Source organism: Plecotus auritus (assembly GCF_963455305.1).
Source record: "Plecotus auritus genome assembly, chromosome: 6".
Lineage (NCBI taxonomy): Eukaryota > Metazoa > Chordata > Mammalia > Chiroptera > Vespertilionidae > Plecotus > Plecotus auritus.
Window position 1 is genome coordinate 63,742,691 of NC_137773.1, and position 18,601 is coordinate 63,761,291.

At 44.7% G+C, this 18,601-nt stretch overlaps 1 pseudogene across 1 annotated transcript; it reads left to right on the forward strand.

Moving 5' to 3' along the window:
* The first annotated feature begins 692 nt into the window (after positions 1–692).
* Positions 693–15,189, forward strand: LOC308251663 (tripartite motif-containing protein 60-like; annotated as a pseudogene). The gene is made up of 2 exons: positions 693–1,052; positions 14,431–15,189. The product of its transcript is annotated as a tripartite motif-containing protein 60-like (transcript).
* The last annotated feature ends 3,412 nt before the right edge of the window (positions 15,190–18,601 follow it).

The window sequence follows — 18,601 nt, forward strand, 5'->3', positions numbered from 1 at the left end:
GAATTAGTAGGTATTCAAAGTGTGTATACATTTTGGGGGGACACCCTTTATATCTCTAGTCAGTGGTGAAAGGAACCAACATCAGATTTGGAACCCCCAGACAGGGAACATCCCTCACTCCCCGCATGTCTCCCCACTGCACTCCCCACATGTCTCCCTCAGCAGCTGGCCCCAGCAGGGGGGAGGTTTGGATTCCTTCATCGCCCTGGGGAGGCTTGGCTTGGCGGCAGCCAGAGAGCCTGGAGGTGCCACCATCTTTGTGGCTATGGGGGCCGCCATCTTTTTGTCATGGAGTGATGCTTAATTTGCATATTACCCTTTTATTAGTATAGAAGATTATTAGCATAGATAACTGATTTGGACTACCTGACATGCTGTTCATACAGGGAGGGAAGGGTTAATGTTGATTGAACTTTTAATGGTGATATCTTTTTATCCACAGAAACCACTTATGGCTTGCATGTTGCTTGGTTTTTGACTGGAGTCTACAGCTGGTTTTCACTTGGGGAACCTGACACTAGATACAGGGGAAGGTGACAGGAAGACTGGATGTCAGCTGCCCACTGGAGCTCTGCTTACAAGTTCCTAGGGACTTCCACAGAGAGGGAGACCTGAGCTTTTCACTTTTCCTCACTCCTGCAGGATCACACGGACTGAAGAAAGCCCTTTCAGATAGACACCCTCACTGCACAATGGCCTTTGCAGCTTCCCTGGCCAAGCTCCAAGCAGAGGCCAGCTGTCCCATCTGCCTGGATCACCTGAGAGACCCAGTGACCACTGCCTGTGGGCACAACTTCTGTCCCTCCTGCATCCACCAGCGCTGGGAAGGTCTACAGGGCACCTTTCCCTGTCCTGTCTGCCTCTACCACTGCCCTGACAGGAGCTTGAAGAGGAACACCCAATTATGTTACATGACTGAGATTGTTAAGCAGATCCCCACCTCAGGGAGCCAGAGGAAACTGCAAGAAGAAATACCCCTGTGTGGGAAGCACAATGAGGTTCTGACCCTGTTCTGTGAGAAGGACCTGGAGCTGTTGTGTGCCCAGTGCATGGTCTCATCTGCCCACCAGGATGGGCCCCTGATCCCCATTGAGGAAACTGCAGCTAGTCACAGGAGGATGCTCAAAAGGCACATTGGGGTCCTCACTAATCATCTTGAAGTTGCTGAAATGGTATATACACACCAAGTTGCAAATACTTGGAAAGTGAAGGGAAAGATGGAAAAGTGGAGGAAGGAATTGTATTGTGAATGTAAAGAATTTAAGTATTCCTTGGAAATAGAGCAAGATGAAATTGTTAATGATCTGCTTATAGAAGAGAAGGATGGTGAAGAAAAACTAATTGAAAATGGAAGGCACATTTCAAACCACATGTTCAGGCTAAGCAATCTGTTAAGTGAAATAGAAGAGAAGTGTTTGCAGACAGACTTGGATTTACTCATAGGTATTGAAAGTATCCACAACAGGTATAAGAACCTAGAGCCCCCAGCACTCTTTTCATGTGAATTAAAGAAGGAGAGTTTCTTTCTCCCCCCCAATTATTTGGGCCTGCATAAAATGATCCGCATGTTTCAGGTAGATTTGACACTGGATCCTGAAACTGCCCATCCAAGTCTCATTATCTCAAGTGATAGAAAAAGTGTGACCTATCGGACATCATTTGATCTTCATCATTCCCAGGCATGCACTTCTTACTCAGCTGTCCTGAGTTGTGAGGGTTTTGATGCTGGCAGGCATTTTTGGCAGGTAGAAATAAGAGGCACAGGTGAATGGTCCTTAGGTGTGTGTAAAGAATCTTTCCCCAGAAATAATCTCATATCACCATCCCCAAGCAATGGCTGCTGGGCTCATACATTTGGCCCTTCCCCTATAGGACAAGGAAAGATTGGTGTTTTTCTGGACTATGAGTTGGGAGAGGTTTCATTTTATAATTTGAATAACTGCTCATACTTGTATGAAATCACTGCTACATTTACAGGAAAACTTATGCCTTATTTCTCCATTGCATCTTCTTTAGAATCTCTTCTAATCAGTATCATCAGAGTCTAATGATAAAAAAAAAATCTGGAGGAAATTTTGTATGTGCTTATTTTCTTCCCTTGTTATTGAAAGCAATCTTACCTAATAATAGACAAACATGTAAATTGACTGTACCTTCCCAAGACACCAGCCAATCAGGAGTGATATGCAAATTAACCCAACAAAGATGGTGGCTAATTTGCATACACTGGCATTCTGCCCCACCCCCGGTCTCTCAGGGCCTCTGGGCAGTGTGGGAAGGCAGAGCTGGAGCAGAAAGAGGCGGCTCCAGGGGCTGAGCAGAAAGGGGCTGGGCCAGATTGGAAAGGCGGTGCTGGCAGCCAGGGAAAGGAAAGCCCATTCTAGCACGAATCTTCGTGCATTGGGCTTCTAGTACTTATAATAAAGATCCTGATTCCAGTTTTGATGTTTGAATGTTGAAAGATTTTAGGATGCACACTTCTCTCCTCCCTGACTTTAAACCTAGGAAAGTTGATGAGAAAGTCCAGGAGCTGATGAGAAAGTTGGGTGCAGGGGGGAAGTTTCAAGCAAGCTTTCACCAATAACACCCACTAACTGTCATGAACACTGCTAGCTAGTCTCTTTTCCCTGTGCTCTCAGTCATTTGGGACATACTCTAATATCCACCCTTCTGTCCATCCAAAACCTCATCATGTGAGTAATAAACTTTTTCATACTCTTCTGATATGGGAACATTTGCAACCAATTTTGGATGGCTCTATCCTACCTATGCAAGCTGGTCACCACCATTGACATTGTGAGCAGGATTTTCCAGACATGAAGCACCCCACCAGGGTTCCCTTCTCTGGCTTTGGGTTGTAACACATCCTGGTTCCCTAGGCAAGGGTGTCCTTGAAGTTTGTTCCACAATTGCCTAGTTCTAGGGAGGCTGTGTTGTAGATTTAACTGATCTAAGAAGTTTTGGTAAGAAACACATTCTAGTCCAGCTGTGGTGTCTCAGTGGTTGAGCACTGACCTATGAACCAGGAGTCATGGTTTGATTTCTAGTCAAGGCACTTGCCCTGGTTGCTGGCTCAATACCCAGTAGGGGGCGTGCAGGAGGCAGACAATGGATAATTTTCATCACTGATGCTTCTCTTTCCCTCTTCCTTTCTGAAACCAATAAAAGTTTTATATTTTTAAAAAGAAACACATTATTTACTTTTTATTATTTCCGTATAATTTTCTTGGAATTCTAATTGTCTTATTTTTGTCTCATAAAATTTTCATGTACAGGGCTGAGCAAAAGCAGGTTGATAGTAGTGATACAAATATGTACAATAATAAATAACAAATAATACAAGAATAAACTTTTGTGTATTAACCACTGTAAATACTGTATACTTTTGTTTTAAATCCTCACCTGATGATATGTTTGTTGATATATAGAGAGAGGAAGGGAGAGAGAGAGAGAAACATCTATGTGAGAGAGAAGCACCGATCAGTACCTTCCTGTACTTGCCCTGATCAGGTTGAACCTGAAAACTATGTGCCCTGCATGGGAATCCAATCTGCGAACTTTTTCGTGTAAGAGACCACATTCCAACAGACTGAGCCACCTGGCCAGGGCTGAAAACCTGCCTTTGTCAATCTCTGTATGACCTCCAAAGGTCACATAGTTGCTTTTGACCTTATGTGAAATTGCCCACCTTTGAGACCATGCTTCTGTTTGTATGCCTGTATGTGTATTGTTAACAATGTTTGGAAATAAAGTTGTAGTTTGCATGTCTCTGTACTGTTTATCTCCATATCGTGAAAAGATGCTCAGCAGGGCTTTCATTGAGGTACAAGGGACCACTGCATTGATCAGAGTCGCCCTGCTATGCTGTGGTGATCTCAGATGCTTATTCTTGTCAAGTGTAATGGAGGCCAGCAGGGCGCTGCTCCATTACTCACCCAGGGATCTAACTCCCTCAGTCATGTGTTGTCACAGCACTGGGTCACTACAACTAGAGAAAGAGGGAGCACTGAAGGGCCACCATGAGAACTGAAGGCCAACACCAGGAGGAGACACACACTTTTCTCTTTTTCCATTTTCTAAAAGCCATTGCAAGGCCCTACTTCTCTGCAGGGGGTGAAGAAGAATGCATCTATTGGGAGGTGAAAAGCTACTGTTTGCTATAATTCCTGATTCCAATTAGACATTAGTGAAATGTACATTAATGATGGGTGCTAGAATGAAAAGTTCTTAAAACTTGTAAATAGATTAACATGGGCATTTACAATAGTTTGACTTAATCCTATAGCAGATATTTCATTTAAGTAAAATAAGCCTTAAAACATTCATTATTTGGTAGCAATGTGAAGCTCTATTATTTTGAAATGTTGGTGATCCATTAGAAAACGAATCATTGAGACTAATGTCTAAATACAATGGGATGATTGAGGCCCCTGGGAAGAGGTGAAGAGGTCAAGCTGGCTGGGGCTTTGATCTCGAGGGTCCGGAAATGGCGGAGGGGGGCGCAGACTGGAGGATCTGAGTGCTCAAAAGTGGAGGAGCCAGGGGAGTTGGGTGGTGGCTGGTCCCAAATGCGTTAGGGGAGACTGCGGGGGGCGGGGAGCCGGGGGGAGCTACCCTCCCCTATAGCCACCAGGGCAGGAGGCAGTGCTTCCTGAGCGGGGCTGGCCCAGTGCGCGGGGTTGTAAGAGCAGGCATCAGGGTGGGATGGGGTCCGCGACAAGCCAGCTTTGGCCTTATTTTCCGGGGTCCTGTGGGGCTCGCACATGCCTGGTCCCAGGCAAGTGCCCAGCCCAGGTGCACATCTGCCCCGGGAGCTGAGAACTTCCCTGAAGTGCGCCTGGCCTGACAGCCCTGGCTCCTTGCGCATCCTGGGCACCCAGTCACTAGGCTCCGCTTTATCCCACCGGGGGCGCATAGGGCGAATCTCCCATCCACCGGGTTCCCACCCCACCCCATCCCCTTACCCTCTCCCCCCCCCCCCCCATTGTCCTTGTCCATAGGTGTTCGATTTTTGTCCAGTCTCTTCCTGCACCCCCCACACCTCCTTCCCCCGGGAAAATTGTCAGTCCACTCCCTTTCTATGCCCCTGATTCTATTATATTCACGAGTTTATTCTGTTCATCATATTTTTTATTCACTCGATTTTTAGATTCACTTGTTGATAGATATGTATTTGTTGTCACTTTGTTGTTCATAATTTTTATCTTTACCTTTTTCTTCTTCTTCCTCTTCTTAAAGAACACCCTTCAGCATTTCATATAACACTGATTTGGTGGTGATGAACTCCTTTAGCTTTTTCTTATCTGTGAAGCTCTTTATCTTACCTTCAATTCTGAATGATAGCTTTGTTGAGTAATCTTGGTTGTAGGTTCTTGCTATTCATCACTTTGAATACTTCTTGCCACTCCCTTCTGGGCTGCATAGTTTCTGTTCAGAAATCAGCTGACAGTCCTATGGGTACTCCCTTGTAGGTAACTAACTGTTTTTCTCTTGCTGCTTTTAATATTCTCTCTTTGTCTTTTGCCCTTGGCATTTTAATTATGATGTGTCTTGGTGTGGTCCTCCTTGGATTCCTCTTGTTTGGGGTTCTCTGTGCTTCCTGGATTTGTATGTCTATTTCTTTCACCAGGTAGGGGAAGTTTTCTGTCATTATTTCTTCAAATAGGTTTTCAATATCTTGCTCTCTCTCTTTTTCTGGCACCCCCATAATTTGGATGTTGGTACACTTGAAGTTGTCCCAGGGGCTCCTTACACTATCTTCATAATTTTGGATTCTTTTTTCTTTTTGTTTTTCCAGTTGGGTGTTTTTTGCTTCTTCGTATTTCAAATCTTTGACTTGATTCTTGGGATTCTCTAGTCTGCTGTTGGATCTATGTATATTATTCTTTATTTCAGCCAGTGTATGCTTAATTTCTAATTGGTCCTTTTTCATATCCTTGAGGGTCTCACTAAATTTCTCAGAGGTTTCTAGAAAATTCTTGAGTAACCTTATAACTGTGGTTTTAACTCTATATCCAGTAGTTTGCTTCCTCCATTCCTCTCATTTGTGACATGTTTCTTTGTCTCTGCATTTTGGCTGCTTCCATGTGTTGATAGAGTGGCTTTGTGTGCTAGATGTCCTATACAGCCCAGTGGCTCAGCCTCCCCAGTCACCTGAGGTGGTCACTCTTGGTGCACCCCTTTGTGGGCTGTGTGCACAGTCTTGTTGTAGTTAAGTCTTGATTGTTGTTGGTATCACTGGGCAGAATTGACCTCCAGACCAATTGGCTGTGAGGACCAGTTGTGTCTACAAGGGTGCTATGCTGGAAACACCCTTATGGGGCAGGACTTGCTTCAGTGGGGCTTTGGTGCTCACTGAGTCTGCCCCCTGAGTGTATCTCTTATGGTTCTGAAGAGTTGTATTCTGGTGTGGTCTCACTTTGACCACTGGGTGAACTGGCTCTTGCATCTCCAAGGAGGTGCAAAGTCAATCCCTGCCTGAGGCCACCCAGCAGGAGCTACAGAGAGATCTGCAGATTCCTCCTCTTAGTTTGGGGTTTGGAGGTGCCCAGATGAGGTACAGCTGTGGAGCAATGCAAGCCGCTGACTAGCCTTAGGCCTTCTTTTGGAAGCTCTGGGGTTCTTTGACCCAGCTGCAGTTTGTTAGGTTAGGTTGCAAAAGGCCAGGTCATTCATATCCAAATGCCTCTGCCCACAGATTGGGTGGGGTTGTAAATTGGCTGGGGCATGGTCTCAGGGAATCACAGGGCAGTGCAAACAGCAATGGTCCCTGGGTCTCTGTGTCCCTCGACCCCATGCAGGAACAATGAACGCTGTGACCACCTCAGAGAAAGCTGCCCTCGCATTCTGGCCTGATGCCAGACAGTCCAGTTTCTCCCCATATGAGTCTGGGTCTCCAGAGTCTCAGCTGGAACTGGAGTTCAGAGCAGTTGGGAGCTTGTGTCTTTCTCCCAATTAAAAAAGACCACAGTGTACCCAGTTTCCAGCCCGTTTCTGCGTGCGCCTCCGTACCTTTGCTTTTCTGCACCTCTGCACCTTTTACCAGTCTAGATGCGCTTTTCTCTTTCCTTCTTGTTGTAGAACTTCTACTCAGCCAGCCTTCCCGTGGTTCTGGATGATATCCATTTTTTCTTTTAGTTGTAGTTTTGATGTGGTTGTGCGAAACAGCAAGTTCGGGTGTTTACCTATGCCACCATCTTGGTTCCTCCTCCTCAAGCACCTCTCTTGGCATGAGTGATGGCACACAGGGCAAGGGAACCTGTCCTGTAGATCAGCCCAGGACTGCCGGATGCAGGAGCGACAGAAGTTGTGCCCACATTCGATGGTGACAGTGTCTCGCAGGCCATCCAGGCAGATGGGACAGTTGGTTTCTGCCGGGAGTCCTGCCAGAGCTGCATCAACCGCCATTGGGCCCTGAAAGAAGGACGGGACTGAGGTGGGTTTCTTCGGGAAGCTGGGCTCTGCAGTGAGAAGTGGATGCACTGGAAATCTCAGTCCTCACTTTGCTGGTGGCCTGTGAGTCCTGTGAGTCCCCTGATCTTTTAATTCCAGCTTCCAAGAGAAGCCCTTCCCCCAACCTGCAGCCAGTCACAGCTCAGCTGGACAAAAGCTTCTCCAGATTTGGAAGCTCAGAGAACATGCAGCCAACTAAGCAGCTTTCTTGGTCAGAAGAGCAGTCATTACCTGAAATCATTAGTTGCTGTGTGTGAGAAGATATTTCTTCCTTAAATGCCTGGGTTCATTTCAAATGGCCTCACCCACTACCACACTCCAGTCAAACACAGATTTCTCTCTTCTGTAAGAAATAAGGCGAGCCCCCAAATACTGGGGTACTGGAAGAACACAATACATACTCAGGGGCCAGGCAGCAAGGCAAATATCTTTACTTCTAGGTAGAAGCTTGCACACAGGTGGTCTGGAAGCACGTGCACACCAAGCAGGTATTCTGCTTGGATTTATAATGCCTGAAGCATGTGACCTCATGGGGGTTAGGGGGAGATTATAATGGGCTACCTGTTAAAGCCTTGTAGTCCAGGGGTATATTTGCTACAAGCCTGCCTGTGACATCACCTGATTGATTCCCTTAATTGTTCTTGCCCAGCAAAGGACCTGAACTTTCCCTGTTTCTATGTGTTCTCTCTCTATTTCTGTGCTGAACTTCCTGTTTCAGTGTCAGTACACCTTATTGCTGTAGGCCCTCCTTTGGTTTCCCAGGACTCCACTTTTGAGTCCAGAAACATTTTATTATTTCTGCTTGTTTGCTTCCTGTGGTTAGGCTAGCTCAAACTTGTGGAGCGAACGCGAGTAAAGACCACTGGAGTTCAGACCAAATTAAAATTTAGGGAGCCTTTATTGCCGGCCAGCGACTGCTCTCTCTCCACACAGGGAGGTCAGAGAGCAGCCCCAACCCTTTGTGCAAGACCACTTTAAGCACATTAACCACATCCTGTTTTTGCAGAATAAGTAACCCAAGACAAAACAGTTTTTCCCAAATAATGTCAGGGCCATGCTATTGACGACCATGTTATTTACAGGGTTTTCCTGTTCTTTAGAAAGCTGACAGTGTTCTATCTTGCAAGACTATTTTGTGAGGTGCAAGAGGAAAGGGGCCATGAGACCATATCTCAAGGCCTGGCCTGGTATCAGCACTGACAACCCTATCTGGGGCATAGTCCACGGCCTCTCCGGAGTGCTCAAAAATTCCCACTCTCTAACATTGCCCACTGGTTTTATGGGAGAATCAAATCATTGTTTCTTTATCATCAGTGCAGACATGATGATAGTGAGTGCGCAGGACCATCAGCTTTATTGCCTGTATCCGCCTTTGTACATAGTTGGTGAGACTATTTATAAGACAGGGCCCAAATGTTGCTGCTATTAGCAATAAGATCAAAGGTCCTGCTAGAGATGTTAGGAGTGTTGTTAGCCATGAGGACCAAGAGAATAGATTTTCATACCAGTTTCTCTCAGTTCTTTGCCTTTCCTATCTATCTTGGAGTCTTTTTCTGAGTTGACTTAGGCTTTCTTTGATGACCCCGGAATGGCTGGTATAAAAACAGCAAGTTTCTCCTAAGGCCATACAGAGTCCTCCTTGCTTCATGAACAATAAGTCTAAACCCCTTCTGTTTTGTAAGACTACTTCTGCTAAGGAACTGAGAGAATCCTCTAAGCAGTTTACATTCTCCTCTAAGGTGCTTAAGTCTAAATCTAATTGGCTGCTAAGTTCCTTAAAGGTTTTGTTCCCCGTGACCAGTGCTGCAGTGCCTATTGCAGCTCATCCGGCTATTCCTAGACCCGACAAGCAGGGGGACAATTACCGGGGCTCTACGAACTCGCCCAGGGGCTAGACCTAGGTGCGTGCGCCCACCTTCCCCAGAATAGTAATATACCTGGGGTAGGATATGAGCTAAGATGCATAAGTAAAGCTTGCGTGGGTGCATCAGTGTCAGAGGAGAGGCACAAGGGGTGATTCCTGTGGTGCACGCCAACCAGGTACCTTCAGGGGCCACTAGGTACCGGTCTGTCTCCTCTTCATTGTCCTGACCAAACCTCAGTACTGAGGAACAGGATTCACCGTAGGGGGATTTTGATAAATCAAACTCTGAGGACATAACACAAGTACCTCGTCCCTGGAAATCCCCAAGGGTTAATTTTGGGGTGTGCCCCCATCTGCACACCCCTTGTGGGGGGTTTGTAATTGAAACATTTCTAATGTCTGATGAATCTGAACCAACAGTAGCATTTGCCCCTATTCCAATGTAGTAGGGGGGTTCTGGGTTTAAACACAACCAACAGTCTCTGGTAGCATTTGGGGAAGTCTGATTTAAAAAGTTAAAAACCGCATCCAGAGTGTCTAGGATAGGTCTCCGGCCTGGTTTGGTAGTATGAGTTTTAGGAACAAGGGTCACAGTCACCTTGGTCAAAGGAGTTAATTCAATGAATGCCGGGCCATTGTCGGACCCCATCACAACAGGAAGGCCAAACCTGGGGATAATTTCTGAGACTAATTTCTTAACTACTATCTGTGCTGCTTCAGACTTAGTAGGATAAGCTTCTGGACTGCTTTCTGGGTAGACTGTAAAGCCTGTAAGAACTTGAGTAAAGATTGGTTATGGATTTCAGCTTTTCTAGATTGGGTTTCTATGTAAGCTGGTGAGGTGGGTAGGTCAGGGTTTGGAAGAGTCACTAGAATCTGTAGAGGCCCCACTGGTTTTACGGCAGCCTCCCAGGCCGCTTCATCTGCAGCCTCATTCCCTCTTGCTTTTGGGGAGTCCCCTTGTCTCACATAGGTAGAGATGGAAAGACTTAATTACACCCTGACACGGTCCTTGCACCTGAAGGGACTAGCAAGGCTGTCCCCTACCCACACAGTTTTCCCAGGCTTGTTTTGATGGCGGTTATCAGTAGAATGAGAGCAACCTTTCATTGCTTACCAAGAAGTCTGTAACTATTTACTGAGATTTGCTGTACTGAGAATTTGTCCTTCTGCTCTGTCTCTCCCTTAGAGATTAAGAGGAACAAAGAATACATTCCTCTTGACAGACCTCCTATTCAGTGTTTTGTGTATAAAAGGCATTACACAGTTAATAAACTTGCTGCAGTCTTTCGATGATCTGTAGTCCTCCCGATCCTGCTCTCCTGTCTTTCTTTCTTTTCTCAATTCCCACCTCCCTACCTCAGCCCGGTTCAACCTGTCAGGTTGGTCCTGGCAATTGGCACCTGAACAGGGACTTGAGGACTTGGGAAGCAGATGGTGAGGAACTCCTCTGGATAAAGAGTGCACTTGTTAAAGTAAAGGAGGAACAATTTTTTGATAGTCAGGAGTAAAGCATGGGACAGCTAGAATCTAGGGAAAATGCCCTTTATGGGCAAATGTTAAAGTCTATGCTCAACAGTAAAGGAACTAAGATTAATAACAAGCAAGTAGAAAATTTTTTAAAATTCATTCAGGTGTTTACCCTCCTGTCCCTGTGCCATCTCAAGGCCAGCTGGCTGCACAACACCCAGCCTGCCCCAGGGAGCAAAACGAATACAAGAGTTATTCCGAGCAACCCCCGGAAGTGCCGAATTGGACCTCAGATCCATAGGGCGATATGTGTTAACTCCAGAATTGGGGCCACAGGCCATCCCTACAGGAGTGTATGGAACTACTCCTAAAGGGATGTTTGGCCTTCTACTAGGTAGAAGCAGCTTAACTATGAAAGGATTACAAGTTTTTCCAGGAGTAATTGATGCGGATTATGAAGGGGAAATTAAAATTATGGCCTCTGCTCCCAGAAATATCATCACCATCACCTCAGATATAAAAATTGCTCAATTGATTTTGCTCCCACTGCCTGCCACAGGCAATTTACTTTCCACAGAGTATCGGGGAGCCAGGGGTTTTGGCTCCTCGGACAAGGCATATTGGGTACAAGCTATTTCTCATGCAAGGCCTGAGAGAACTTTACTTATACAAGGGAAAAGATTTACAGGGATTTTAGATACAGGAGCAGATATTTCTGTCATAAGCTTAGCTCACTGGCCTAAACAGTGGCCCTGTAGAGAAGCTATGACACAACTTCAAGGAATAGGTCAGACCAACTCTCCTTTACAGAGTTCACAAATGTTAAAGTGGCAAGACAATGAAGGTCACTCTGGGTTATTTCAGCCATATGTCTTGCCAGGGATCCCTGTGAATTTATGGGGATGAGACATTCTGTCTGCCCTGAGTGTTGCCCTTGTTACCACCCCAGCTCAGGGAAATTTTTAGGGGGGGTCATTGTTTCTCCTGTTATCCACACAGCTGACAAGATACCTTGGAAGTCAAATGACCTGTATGGGTAGAGCAGTGGCCCCTTTCCAAAGAAAAAATACAAGCTGCTCATGAGTTAGTACAGGAGCAACTCTGGCTAGGACATATAGAAGAGACTACCAGTCCTTGGAATACTCCTATTTTTATCATAAAAAAGAAATCAGGAAACTGGCATCTTTTACAAGATTTAAGGGCAATAAACAAGACTATGGAAATTATGGAACCTTAACAGACTATGGAAATTATGGAACCTTTACAGCCTGGTCTCCCTTCCTCTATAGCAATCCCTAATGGGATGGAGCTATTAGTACTAGATTTAAAGGATTGTTTTTTCACTATTCTTCTAGACCCCTCTGATTGCAAATGCTTTGCATTCAGTGTCCCATCTATTAATTTTCCGGAACCCATACGCCGCTATCATTGGAAGGTATTGCCTCAGGGAATGGCTAACAGCCCTACCCTGTGTCAAGTTTGTTAGGCAATTCGCGGATTCGAGAGAAACATCCGCAGGCTTATATCATACACTATATAGATGACATCCTTTTAGCTCACTATACGGAATGTCAATTAGAACAAGTGTATGATGACTTACAACAGGCTCTTCTTAAATCTGGATTAATTATTGCACCTGAAAAAGTTCAAAGACGAGACCCTTACCTATATCTTGGACATATCATAGAAGGAAGAAAAATTCGTCCTCAAAAGATTCAACTCAGGATAGACAAGCTAGAGACTTTAAATGGTTTTCAAAAATTTTTAGGGGATATCAACTGGATTAGGCCAAATTTAGGCATAACTACTAACGACCTTAAACCTTTATTTGATATTCTTCGTGGGGATAGCGACCCGCTCTCCCCTTGTCAGCTTACTCCTGCAGCTCACAAGGCTATCTGCCACATAGAAGCTGCCTCAAAGAAACAATTTGTACAAAAAAATTGATTACTGACAGCCATGGCTGTATTTAGTATTGGCTACGCCAGTATATCCTGCTGGCCTCTTATGGCAACAGGGGCCTTTGGAGTGGATCATCCGCACTCCTCCCCGAAAAAGGTAGTTTATCCTTACTCAGAAGCAGTAGCAGATCTTATTTTTGCAGGACGTCTTAGATCTCTGGAACTTTTTGGTCAAGAGCCCCATACCATCGTAGTACCCTATAAGGCTCAACAAAGGCAATGGCTAATTCATATAGATGATAAATGGCCTCTTTCATTCCTAGGCTATCACGGTACAGTAGACTCTCACTACCCATCTAATAAACTCATACAATTTTTTACAGAACATTCCTTCATTTTCCCCAAAGTAGTCATGACTCAACCAATTCCTCATGCAGTTCTGGTGTTTACTGATGGCTCTAATAATGGCACAGCTGCCCTAGTTATCAATAATCAACCCTTTGTTTTTCAGACTAACCACACTTCAGCACAACGCGTAGAGCTCGAAGCAGTACATCAAGCGTTACGCAAACTTTCCACTCAATCTTTTAACCTTTACTCAGACTCTCGTTATATTGTAAATATTATAATTCACTTAGAAACTGCTAATTTACATGACACTGACTGATCCGAAGTGATTATTCTCCTACTACAGGTTCAAGCTTTACTCAGGAAACGTTCTCACCCTTGTTTCTTTGGCCATATACGAGCTCATACAGATTTGCCCAGATCTCTTTCTACAGGAAATACTTACGCTGATCAACTTATTAAAACTGCCTATTTAGCATTATCTCCTTTAGATACAGCCAAAGCCTCACATTCTCTCCATCATCAAAATGCCACTGGCCTGCGCCAGCAGTTTCGAATCACAAAGGAACAGGCTCGGCAAATTGTTAAACTCTGTCCTCAATGCCCTTTAACCACATTCATTCCTCCCACAGAAGGAGTCAATCCGCGAGGCTACAAACCAGGCCAACTGTGGCAGATGGACGTAACCCATATTCCATCTTTCGGAAAACAAACTTATGTCCATGTTTCTATTGACACTTTTTCTGGCTTTATTTTTGCATCCCCTCGTACAGGAGAAGCTGCTAAACATGTTATTGCTCACTGTTTACAAGCTTTTACTTTCCTAGGCATACCCCATACCATTAAAACTGACAATGGTCCAGCCTACACAAGTACGGCATTCCAGAAGTTTTGTGCTACTTTTCGAATCCAGCATAAAACGGGCATCCCATACAATCCTCAAGGACAGGGAATAGTTGAGCGAGCTCATCAGACTTTAAAAAGGCTAGTTGAAAAAATAAGAAAGGGGGAGTATGTAGATACCCCTGCTAACATACCTAACAGAGCTCTTTATTCCCTTAATTTTTTAAATGCTGATGCTCAGGGCAAAACCGCTGCGGAGCGACAGTGGTCCTCACTGTCCAGATCCCACCCTTGGGTACAGTGGAAAGACTGGATGTCAGCTGCCCACTGGAACTCTTCTTGGAAGCTCCTAGTAACTTCCACAGAGAGGGAGGTATGAGCAGACCTCAGCTTCTCACTTTTCCTCGCTCACATGTCTGAGATTGTTAAGCATATCCCTACCTCAGGGAGCCAGAGGAAATTGCAGGAAGAAATACCCCTGTGTGGGAAGCACAATGAGGTTCTGACCCTGTTCTGTTTGAAGGACCTGGAGCTGTTGTGTGCCCAGTGCAGGGTCTCGTCTGCCCACCAGGATCAGCCCCTGATCCCCATTGAGGAAGCTGCAGCTAGTCACAGGAGGATGCTCAAAAAGTATATGGCGGCCCTCACTAATCACCTTGAAAATGTTGAAAAGGTACATAAAATCCAAGTTGCAAATATTTGGGAAGTGAAGAGAAAGATGGGAAAATGGAGGGAGAAACTGGACTTTGAATGTAAAGAACTTAAGTCTTTCTTGGAAATAGAGCACGATGAACTTGATAACGATGTACTTATAGAAGAGAATGATGTTGAAGAAAAACTAAGTGAAAATGGAAGGCAAATTTCATACCATATGTTCAGGCTAAGCAATCTGTTAATTGAAATAGAAGAGAAGTGTTTGCAGACAGACCTGGATTTACTCACGGGTATTGAAATGATTCATAACAGCTATGGAAACCTAGAGACCCCTGCAGTGTTTTTATGTGAATTAAAGAAGGTGATTTTCACTCTCCCCCCACATTATTTGGGCCTGTGTAAAATGACCCGCAAGTTTCAGGTAGAGGTGACATTGGATCCTGAAACTGCCCATCCAAGTCTCATTATCTCAAGTGATAGAAAAAGTGTGACATATTGGACACCAGATGGTCATCCCAATCCCCAGACACTTCTTATGCAGATGTCCTGAATTCTGAGGGATTTGATGCTGGCAGGCATTTTTGGGTGGTAAAAATAGGAGGTAGAGGTTTATATTGTTTTAAATCCTCACCTGGTGATAAGTTTATTGACTTATAGAGAGAGGAAGGGAGAGAGAGAGGAAAACCTCAATCAGTTGCTTCTTATACTCACCCTGACCGAGGATTGCACCTGATACCTACGTGCCCTGAATGGGAATCAAATCTAGTTTTTTGGTGTAGGAGACCACATTCCAACAAACTGAGCCACCCGGCCAGGGTGTAAACCTGCCTTTGACAATCCCTGTATAACCTCAAAAAGTCACAATCATTTTTTACATTATGCGAAATTGCCAACCTTTGAGAACGTGCTTCTGTTTGTATGCCTATATGTGTATTGTTTACAATATTTGGAAATAAAGTTTTACTCTGCCTATCTCTCTACTATTTGTCTATCAAGCATATCTTGAAAAGATGCTCAGCAGAGCTTCCATTGAGGTACAAGGGACCACTGCATTGATCAGAGTCGCCCTGCTATGCTGTGGTGATCTCAGGTGCTTACTCTTGTAAAGTGCAGAATAGGCCAGCAGGGGCTGCTCCATTACCCACTCAGGGATCTAACTCCCTCAGTCACGTGTCATCACAGCACTGGGTCACTACAACTAGGGAAAGAGGGAGCACTGAAGGCCAACACCAGAAAGAGACATACACTTTTCTCTCATTCCATTTTCTAAAAGTAGCCCTAGACAGTTTTGCTAAGTGGATAGTGCATCGGCCTGTGGGCTGAAGGGTCCGGAATTCGATTCCGGTTAAGGGCACATGCCTGGATCGTGGGTTCAGTCTCCCATAGGAGGCGTGCAGGAGGCAGCTGATCAATTATTCTTTCTCATCATTGATGTTTCCATCTCTCTCTCCCTCTCCTTTCCTCTCTCAAATCAATAAAAATACTATTTTGGATAGATAGATAGATAGATAAAAAGTCATTGCAAGGCCCTACTTCTCTGCAGGGGGTGAAGAAAAATGCATGTATCCCCGTGAGGTGAAAAGCTACTGTTTGCCATAATTCCTGAATCCAATTAGACATTAATGTACATTAATGATGAGTGCAAGAATGAAAAGTCACTAAAACTTATAAACAGATTAACGTAGACATTTACAATAGTTTGACTTAATCCTATAACAGTTGTTGGATAGTTTCTCCCAATAAAGAAGACATTTCACTTATGTAAAATAAGCTTGAAAACATTTGTTATTCTGTAGCAATGTAAAGCTCTGTTATCTTGAAATTTTAGTGATTCATTAGAAAACGAATCGTTGAGACTAATCTCTAACTACAACCGGATGAATGAGGTGCCTGGGACAGTTGGAGAGGTCTGGCTGCGGGGACTTTGGTCTCAAGCGTCTGGAAATGGCTGCGGGGGCAGGCTGGAGGATGTGAGTGCATGTAGGAGAATGTACCACGGTAGGGTGGGGTCCGCCACACGCCAGCTTCTGCATTATTTTCCCGGGTCCCCGGCGGGATGGGCTGGTCGGGATGGGCTGCTGGACGGTGGCTGCGCCTGTGCCGGTCCCAGGCGAGTGCCCAGCACAGGGACAGGTGCGCATCTGCTCCGGGAACTGAGAGCTTCATGTGACGCGCGCCTGGTCACACAGCCCTGGCCCAGGACTCGTCCTGGGCGCCTGGCCGCTGGGGCTCATGGGGCGAATCTCCCCTCCTTGCGGGTTCCCTACCTTGGCTCTGAAGGGCTGTGGACCTGGCTCGGCTGCAATGGGCAGGCCAGCAGCCAGCGTCCCAGGGGCAGACCTGTGGCCATCATCACAAGGAAACCGACTTTGGATAAAAACAATGGGATGTTTTGAATTTAGGCAGGCATGGTAGGAATGAAAGGACTTTTGAGTCATCTTTCTTAGATGGATAAAAAGCAGATTACTAGAATTAGCAGATTACACAGGCCCTCTTTTACAGTGTATGGAGTGATAGCATCATTGCAAAAAATTTTTCTTAAGTATATTACAACATTTTTAGGGGAAACATATTAGTGCCCAGAACTAACTGAGTTACCCCAATCAAGGAGCCCACCCCAGATCTGAATCCTGCCTCAGGTTACTGGATTATCTATATAATCCTATAGCTCACACAACACCCTCCACCCTGTCTGAAATAAAAAGCCCTTATCTTCTGTTTCCTAACCATATTCTCAGGTTTCCCTTTTTCCAATTAAGGATTCATTTCCCTCTCATTCTAGGATACCTAGTTAACCTAAATTTCTTGCATTATCTGTGATAGTAATTTGCTAATTTATTATTAGTTCTCTATATTATCCTGTGCACTATAGTCTATTATATGCTGTTTAGTTCTGCATGCCTTTATCCCTAACCTCCCCAATGAAAATGTAATCTCCTTTTGGACTGTGTCTTAAGTTCTTTTGTCTTGGGCAAAGTGCCTAATATATAACATTTTCCCCTAAGAATCTTGTTTTTAAAAATATTTTTATTGATTTCAGAGAGGAAGGGACAGGGAGAGAGAGAGATAGAAACATCAATGATGAGAGAGGATCATTCATTAGCTGCCTCCTGCACAACCCACACTGGAGATCGAGCTTATAACCTCTGCAACCCAGGCATGTGCCCGACCAGGAATTGAACCGTGACATCTGGTTCATAGGTCAACACTCAACCACTGAGCCACACTGGCTGGGCTTCCCTAAGAATCTGAAATTGAGAGATTTTTGTATGCACCAGAGACTGGAAAGAACTGTCCTGTCAAAATAATACCGTTAAACATGATTCACTAGATTTTTAAGTAGCTGCTGATTTTTTGCCAACTACTTCAGTGACATTAAAATAAGTCATTTTCATTGAGAATCTGACATCTACACTAAGTCTCCTCAAAGGTCTGTCAGGATGCTCTTTCTAATAGTGCTCTAAAATATTTCTATCGTAGCTGAAAGTTTGTTTTAAGACCTTTTAATAAAGCCTCCACTACCTCTCCAGAATGTTATGGAGCACAGAGACATAGTTGAAGAACTGCAACCATATGTAATTATTTCATCAATAACATCAATAATGTTAAATAAATAAATCAATGCTGGAAGCCGATCATTGTAGAAAGCTGTGGACAGGGAATTCCGAGGGCTGGTCAACCTTAATTGAAGCCCCCACCTGTTAGTCCTAAATTCAATGATTAGCTTCTATTGGAGTTTCCTGGGTGTATCCCATAATCTAAATAAAAGGGATGGCGAAGCCAGAGTGAGTAGTAGTCCTCCCACTAGAGTTGGACTACCGCCTGGCCCCCATTTCCCAAATTAATGCTTTTCTAGTCTCTTTCATTTGTGTGCGGCCTTCTCCAGAACCCGAACCCTGAACCGGAACCCTGGATCACGCGGACGTGAAAGGGGTTTCCACAAATCAATACCTAAGTTTTGAGGGCTTAAAAAAGTATTTGCTTTAGTCTCATTATGCATTACCTTGTTTGAAGATAAATGAATTAAGACATCCTCTACCTGTTTCAATAATTGTTGTTTTCACCAATT